This window comes from Scyliorhinus canicula, chromosome 11 (genome assembly GCF_902713615.1).
Source record: "Scyliorhinus canicula chromosome 11, sScyCan1.1, whole genome shotgun sequence".
Classification (NCBI taxonomy): domain Eukaryota; kingdom Metazoa; phylum Chordata; class Chondrichthyes; order Carcharhiniformes; family Scyliorhinidae; genus Scyliorhinus; species Scyliorhinus canicula.
The window spans coordinates 167,950,973-167,959,438 of record NC_052156.1 but is presented as its reverse complement, the minus strand read 5'-3'; positions in this window follow the sequence as shown (position 1 = coordinate 167,959,438).

Genomic DNA, 8,466 nt, shown 5'->3' with positions numbered 1-8,466 from the left:
CAGCTTTACCAGCAGATACGAACCCAGAATGGCCAGGTCCGTGGCTGTGCATGCGCGCGACACGGCCTCACAGTACAACAAGGCAGCACGGTAGCACAGTGGTTAGCACTGTGGCTTCACAGCTCCAGGGTCCCAGGTTTGATTCCCGGCTGGGTCACTGTCTGTGTGGAGTCTGCACGTCCTCCCCGTGTGTGCGTGGGTTTCCTCCGGGTGCTCCGGTTTCCTCCCACAGCCCAAAGATGTGCGGGTTAGGTGGATTGGCCATGATAAATTGTCCTCAGCATCCAAAAAGGTTAAGTGGGGTTAGTGGGTTGCAGGAATAGGGTGGAGGTGCAGGCTTAGGTAGGCTGCTCTTTCCAAGGGCCGGTGCAGACTTGATGGCACAAATGGCCTCCTTGTGCATTGTAAATTCTATATTTATATGAACATGGCACCGGCCGCATGTGAACCCGGTCTGCCAAAAACTGCTCCTCTGTAACATTCCTCGCCATCCCTGGACCATCCACCAGCAGTCCCCCCAGCCCCCACCGAAGCCAAACATCCCCCCCCCCCCCCCCCCACCGACTTTGGCAGCACTAGACACATGTTTACGAAAGTTGAGAGGACACTTGTCCCACGCCGTCAGGAAGTCGGCCCATCGGCGGCAGAGCATCGGGAGAGGGCCTCAGGTGACTTCCTGAGGCCGTCCCAATGGCGTGGGGTGTACCCCTTGTGTATGACGTTTTTGAGGGGGTGATTTGAACGCTTTTGAACGTGATTTTGGCAATCGAAGAATCTCGCCTGTTAGCTTCCAATCCACTGCTAAAGTACGTTGATCACTCAGGAATATCTATTTCACAAAGATGTCCTTTGCAAAAAAGTAATCTTTTGAGACTGCTTCATAGAAACGAGCTGAGTCCTGCCTGAACCATGCAGTAACTCTGGCTGCATTTAACCAGAAGAGGCTTCTCAACTCGTTTCAGCTCATCTCTTAATCAGACAAGTCTGAATTGCTTGGAAAGAAACAGCTTATCTAGCTACCGACATATCTTTAACTGAACTGCAGTGAAAGCAAAATGTTTGACTTCCATTCACAGCTGCATCTAACTCTCAACTGAAACTCTGCTTTCCTGCAAAATGCCTGACAACCATTAACATCATCTTGCCAAGCTGACAGGGAAACCCTCCTTAATCCAAACAACACGGCATTGGCCAAAGCTTTTTATGATGCCCTATGCATCCCTGGCTCCTAAAACACACTTGCCGTTGAACCAGGATTCCATTAAAACTTGACTGCAGTAGTCACACACACACTAAGCCAGGCTTGTAACCTTTACTGCACCAAGTACGTATAGTACAAAATATTATAGTTTTATTGATCATCCTGACTCCAACCCAATATGTGAACAATGGAAGGCACTGAAACTGACCATCATATGACTGAAACTGGCTGAAGATAAAAAAATCTTCTATCCCAAGAACCAGAAGTAACATTGGTCAGTCTAAAAGAACACCAATTCTACAATACAAATTGTAGGACAAGGCAGTACCATCTATGCCTTTTTTAAATGTGGAGACTGTTGCATCTTAAAAGTTTCCCAGTCCCAGGGTCCATGGGAAGCCTGATGGACCAACCCCAGCCCAGCAGGTCCTGTAAGACACAAGACAAGATGCATCATTGGATCGCAGACCCGGGGGGGGGGGGGGGAGCACGGGGGAGAGTGAGGGTGGGGGTGAGGATGGTATGGGTCTGAGGGTGGTGTTGGGGTGAGGGTGGTATGGGGGCGAGGGTGGGGTGGGGGTGAGGGTGGGGTGGGGGTGAGGGTGGGGTGGGGGCGAGAGTGGGGTGGGGGTGGGGGTGAGGGTGGTGTGGGGGCGAGGGTGGTGTGGGGATGAGGGTGGTGTGGGGGTGTTGTGGGGGTGGTGTGGGGGTGAGGGTGGTGTGGGGCTGAGGGTGGTTTTGGGGTGATGGTGGAGTGGGGGTGAGGGTGATGGGGTGGGGGTGAGGGTGGTGTGGGTGTGAGAGTGCTGTGGGGCTGAGGGTGGTGTGGGGCGGAGGGTGGTGTGGGGGTGAGGGTGGTGTGGGTGTGGGGGTGAGGGTGGGGGTGAGGGCGGTATGGGGGTGAGGGCGGTATGGAGGGTGAGGGTGTTGTGGGGGTGGGGGTGTGGGGGTGAGGGTGTGGGGGTGGGGGTGAGGGTGGTGTGGGTGTGAGAGTGCTGTGGGGCTGAGGGTGGTGTGGGGCATAGGGTGGTGTGGGGTGAGGGTGGTGTGGGGGTGAGGGTGGTGTGGGGGTGAGGGGGTGTGGGGGTGAGGGTGGTGTGGGGGTGAGGGTGGTGTGGGGGTGGGGGTGTGGGGGTGGGAGTGAGGGTGTGGGGGTGAGGGTGGTGTGGGGGTGAGGGTGATATGGGGTTAAGGATGGTGTTGGGGTGAGGGTGGTGCGGGGGTGAGGGTGGTGTGGGGTGAGGGTGGTGTGGGGGTGGTGTGGGGCGTAGGGTGGTGTGGGGGTGAGGGTGGTATGGGGGTGAGGGTGGTGTGGGGTGTGGGTGGTGTGGGGGTGGTGTGGGGCGTAGGGTGGTGTGGGGATGAGGGTGGTATGGGGGTGAGGGTGGTGTGGGGGTGAGGGTGGGGTGGGGGTGAAGGTGGTGTTGGGGCGAGGGTGTGGGGGAGGGTTGACACACGTGTCATGGGGAACCGCAACTAAGCGGGGTCTCACTTCCTCACCCACGGCCGAGCTACAACTCAGCAACCCCCCGTTCCTTCGGGCCACCGGTCACGTCCAGTGCCCTCTGCTCAATCAAGGTGAGGGGCCACAGGTCCGGCAGTCCCCCTCCTGTGTTCTCCCGCTCCTGGTGGTTGTTTCCCTGGGGAGGAGCAGACAGTGTTAGACAGTCTGACTCTTGCAGCCCATGGGGTGAATAGCTGGTGGGCTTGGTGGCCAGGACACCCGACTATGGCGGCAGGTATGGGCGCCAGCATGTGGGGCAGGGTGGGGGTTCGGCCACCCTATGGGTTTGGAGGGCGTAGGGTTATGGTGTGTGGGACATGGGTTAGTGCAAGTGGCCTACTCACCCTGCTCGCCCTGAGGAGGTTGTGCAGTTTTTTTTACCGCACTGTGTATAATAATAATAATCTTTATTGTCACAAGTAGGCTTCCATTAACACTGCTATGAAGTTACTGTGAAAAACCCCTAGTCGCCACAATCTGGCGCCTGTTGGGTACACAGAGGGAGAATTCAGAATGTCCAATTCACCTAACAGGCACGTCTTTCGGGACTTGTGAAGGGAAACCGGAGCACCCGGAGGAAACCCACGCAGACACGGGGAGAACGTGAAGACTCCGCACAGACAGTGACCCAAGCCGGGAATCGAACCTGGGACTCTGGCCTGTGAAGCAACAGTGCTAACCTATGTGCTACACAGCTGCAGCATGTCAGCCTGAGTATCAATCATGAAACAGGCACCATTTCTCATTAGAATTGATTGTGTTCCACGTGGTGCCGGTGCCAGCACCATAATAATAGCCGAGTCAGTCCAGGTGTGGTGCCTGTTTTGCTGTTGTGAAAGTCCAAGAATTCTGCATTGGCGTCAATACTTAGTCTCAGAAATAGAGAATCTCGCCGGTAGCGTTTAGACTTTTAGGGGAATGTGTGAATAAACAACCTTTCTTAGTTAAACACATGAAAGCTTGCTGCTGTTAATTAAATTGTGTTCACTGGGTTCTAAAACACACACATATATATATATTCCTTTTCAAAAGCACACTCTTAATGGACAGTGAGGGCAAAGGCTTTAATTATTTCCCGACATCATCACTAATAGTTTGAAAGTCCAGCCAGCCACAGTCTCCTCCTTGATATGTTTTACACCCTGCTGAGGATTGTTACATGACTTAATTTTAATCTGAAACATTCCTGAATCAAGCCTGTAACTAGCAGAAGATTGACTACTTGAATCCAAGATATTATGCTATTAATGTTGGTGCGTTTGATGTGATCTTATTAAATTTTCCTACTCACCATGGCGGATGCCACAATAATGATGGAGTAGAAAAACATTCATTCTAATACAAATTTCCAGACTGATGTGGTTGGAAGGGACTGAATCAGCTCGGCAATTATTTGGGGATTTGGAAAAGGGAATGAAGGTCTACTATTGTACAATTCCATGCTGTAAATGATTCCACATGCTCTCTCCCAGGTTACTTTGAAAAAAAGAAGTAAAGGAATCTCATTTCTATTGCCGCAAACGTAATCAAATTTTGATAGAAATAGACTGTGGAGAAGGGTCATTGCAATATAAAACAGGGAAGAAAGAGCAAAATCTAAAGAACGATGGCCTGGCTGCTCATGTTCGCCAGCCGTGTGTTTCTCGGCTGTGCGCCGTTCCCTGGTGCTGGGATTCTATTTTCCCGCTGAGTATCAGTGGGATTTCCCTTTGTGACTACTCTACGCTGATGGGAAACCTACTGGTCTGGTTGCTCTGCTGGTGGGAATCTTGAATCGCAATAATGGAGAAATCCGGCCAGTATTCTTCATAATTGTAATTTAAAGCTGGTGCAGCATCTATGATTTATCTATACAAAGAAGAACAGAACATAAAAAATTACAGCACAGGAATGGGCCCTTTGGCCCTGCCAGCCTGCGCCGATCCAGATCCTTTATCTAAACCTGCCGCCTATTTTCCAAGGATCTACTTCCCTCTGTTCCCCGCCCATTCATATATCTGTCTAAATGCATCTTAAATGATGCTATCGTACCCGCCTCTACCACCTCCGCTGGCAAAGCATTCCAGGCACCCACCACCGTCTGCGTAAGAAACCTTCCACACACATCTTCCTTAAACTTTCCCCCTCTCATCTTGAAATTGTGACCCCTTGTAATTGATACCCCCACTTTTGGAAAAGCTATGGAGATGAAAGTGTCGTCGGCGTCCATGAGAGGCAGACAGTGGGCGGATGTTTTTAGTTCCTGGGAAATTGGCGATCATCAGGGTTTTCTTTACGATGGTCACTGAATGTTTGGAATTTGGCATCGAATGAAACAGGTTGGAGTTCTGAGGATAACTGGGTCAAGAAAACTAGTCCTGATTTTGAAGTTCTATCTATTTTGTATGTCAAATTCCTCCACCCATATTTATAATGTAACAGGAGGTTCAATGCTGGACGTACAAGTGGCATATATATTGCCTGTTATGGGAATATACATGAATTCCCATGAATTTTTTGGGAGTTTTAAAAAAAATAAACATAAACAATAAAAACACCGCACTTTAATAACAAATTCAAGTGAACAGATTATGTTTTTTGGAAAGTGGAAATAGTTGTGTAAATGAATAAAGACGTCCAGCGGAAGCACTGATTGTCCCATCCAGGACATCAGGACAGCGTTGGCCGAGAGTGGGGAGCGGCTGGGTTGGACACTGGAACTGCAATTGAAGATTGGAATCATGGGTCAAAATATTGTTTGAGTTGAAAAGTGCCTGTTGTTTAGGTCCGGATTGATTTAAAATAATTTTATTTGATGCCGAGCTAATTCTGCCAGATTTTCCGTTTGTCTATGTTTTGTTTGCATGTGTTTTTGTTATTGGGGGAGGTTACAGGACCTGCACAGTGAAAACAATTAGTCATTTTGAGACACGAATAAATAATTTAACAAGAAACAGGCTGTTAGAGTAGGTTGGAAATGGGCTGATGATTGAAATCATCTGAAAACCCTTCAGTTTAAGTAAAGCATTGTGCTGCCCGGTGATATTAAACTAAAGTGCAGAGGCTGTTCTTAAATGTTTTTCAGGATGCTGGCATGCCTGGCAAGGTTAGAATTTGTTGCCCATCCCTAATTGCGCTTGAACTGAATGGTTTGCTCGGCCATTTCAGAGGGCAATTAAAAGTCAATCATATTGCTGCAGATCTGCAGTCACATGCAGACTGGACGGATTAAGGACGACAGATTTCCTTCCCCAATGGGCATGAGAGAATGCCGATGGATTTTTACAGTAAGAAGTCTGACAACACCAGGTTAAAGTCAGACATGTTTGTTTCAAACACTAGCTTTCGGAGCACTGCTCCTTCCTCAGGTGAGGAAGGAACAGTGCTCCGAAAGCTAGTGTTTGAAATGAAAATGAAAATCGCTTATTGTCACAAGTAGGCTTCAAATGAAGTTACTGTGAAAAGCCCCTAGTCGCCACATTCCGGCGCCTGTTCGGGAAGGCTGGTACGAAACAAACATGTTGGACTTTAACCTGGTGTTGTAAGACTTCGTACTGTGCTCACCCCAGTCCAACGCCGGCATCTCCACATCATGGATTTTTACAACAGTCAATAGTTGTGATGGTCACTGTTACTGTGACTAGCTCTCAATTCCAGATTTTATAAATTGAACTTAAATTTCTCCATCTGCTGCGGTAGGCTTTGAACACATGTCTCTAGAGTTTGTGCATTTGTCTGTCCCTCTAGATATTTAGCCCAGTGACATTACCACTACACCAACACTTCCCCATACGCTTGATGAATGACATATGTGCCACCAGTGTGAATGATATAGAATAGACTGTTCCACGAGGTAAACCTAACAATGAGCCACTCCTCCCATGGCATCAGTGGAAATAAAAGGTGGAGTTACCCTGGTTAGATATCCTTCAATGGACAAGTGATTTGTGATCTTTATATCACAACTTAGCACAATCCTCACTCAGGTTCTTATGGTAACAAATCGGACAAGGGTTATGGTCAAACTTCGCTGATGGATGCAAAGCTGAGGAGATAAGTAAGGGACCACCAATCCTAGCTTGGTATGGAGGGCATTCGCTATGAGGGGAGGTTGAATAAACTCGGTTTGTTCTCACTGGAACGACGGAGGTTGAGGGGCGACCTGATAGAGGTCTACAAAATTATGAGGGTCATTGACAGAGTGGATAGTCAGAGGCTTTTTCCCAGGGTAGAGGGGTCAATTACTAGGGGGCATAGGTTTAAGGTGTGAGGGGCACGGTTTAGAGGAGATGTACGAGGCAAGTTTTTGCACAGAGGGTAGTGGGTGCCTGGAACTCGCTGCCGGAGGAGGTGGTGGAAGCAGGGACGATAGTGACGTTTTAAGGGGCATCTTGGCAAATACATGAATAGGATGGGAATAGAGGGATACAGAGCCCGGAAGTGTAGAAGTGTTTAGTTTAGACGGGCAGCATGGTCAGCACGTGCTGGGAGGGCCAAAGGGCCTGTTCCTGTGCTGTACTTTTCTTTGTTCTAATTAGGTTTTAATGTGTTCATGCTTTATTGATAATTATTGAACATTTGGCACTCTGATATGTTGTTCAGGGGACACAGAGTTACAATTACAGGATATATTTGTTGACATATATGGACAGGGTTTGTCTGATAATTGAATTCCTAAACGGAGAACAACAATTGTTGTTGACAATTGATGACAACAATTGTTTCAAAAGATACATTCCTGTTATGGACAACTCTTCCTTCTGCTGTTTTGATCAAGTAACAACTGGATTACGTTCTGATCCTTGGCCACACCCCCAGGATTTTGGTAACCTTTGATTAAACAGGCAAATTTTGAGATTCAAGCCACTGGCTCAGAGAATAAAGTAAAATTCCACAGGTTTTGAACAAATAAAATAAACTTTACTACACCAGGTTAGAAAAGTAAAACAACCTGTAATATGTTAATAGATTATACTCTAACATTCAGAATCAATATGAGGTACATATGAATTAACAGCAAACTATGGTTAAATATTCCCTGGTGCACATCAAATGGTAGATGCGGTGAAGACGGATTCCATGGATTTCTCAGCACCTACCCAAACATGAGGGTCATGAGAGTCATAAAATCTCATTAAAACTTTTGAAGATCGCACCTTGGAACTCCCTCAAAGCTGCTCAAACACGGACTGACTCAACTGCTGCTGACTTCCCAGGGTTTCAATCCTGTCTCGCGAGACTAATGTTGTCCTGGTTTCCCATGCCTGCGCTCCAGACGTTAATTATTGGCATAACTTCAGCTCTCCAAGGCTTCCCCAGAGCCCTCTTGACCAGACGTCTATCAACTCAGCTCTTCAGAGCTATCAACAGAACTTCAGCTGTATGGAGCCAGCCACCTTCGTTTCCAACTGCACCTGACCGACTCTACATGACTAACTCTACCTGACTAACTGGGCGGGACTAACTCTACCTGACTAACTGGGTCTGACTAACTGGACCTGACTAACTCTACCTGACTAACTCTACCTGACTAACTGGGCGGGACTAACTCTACCTGACTAACTGGGTCTGACTAACTGGACCTGACTAACTGTCCCTGACTAGCCGTACCTGACTAACTGGACCTGACTAACTGGACCTGACTAACTGGACCTGACTAACTCTACCTGACTAACTGGGTCTGACTAACTGGACCTGACTAACTGGGCCTGACTAACTGGGCCTGACTAACTCTACCTGACTAACTATACCTGACTAACTGTACCTGACTAATTGTACCTGA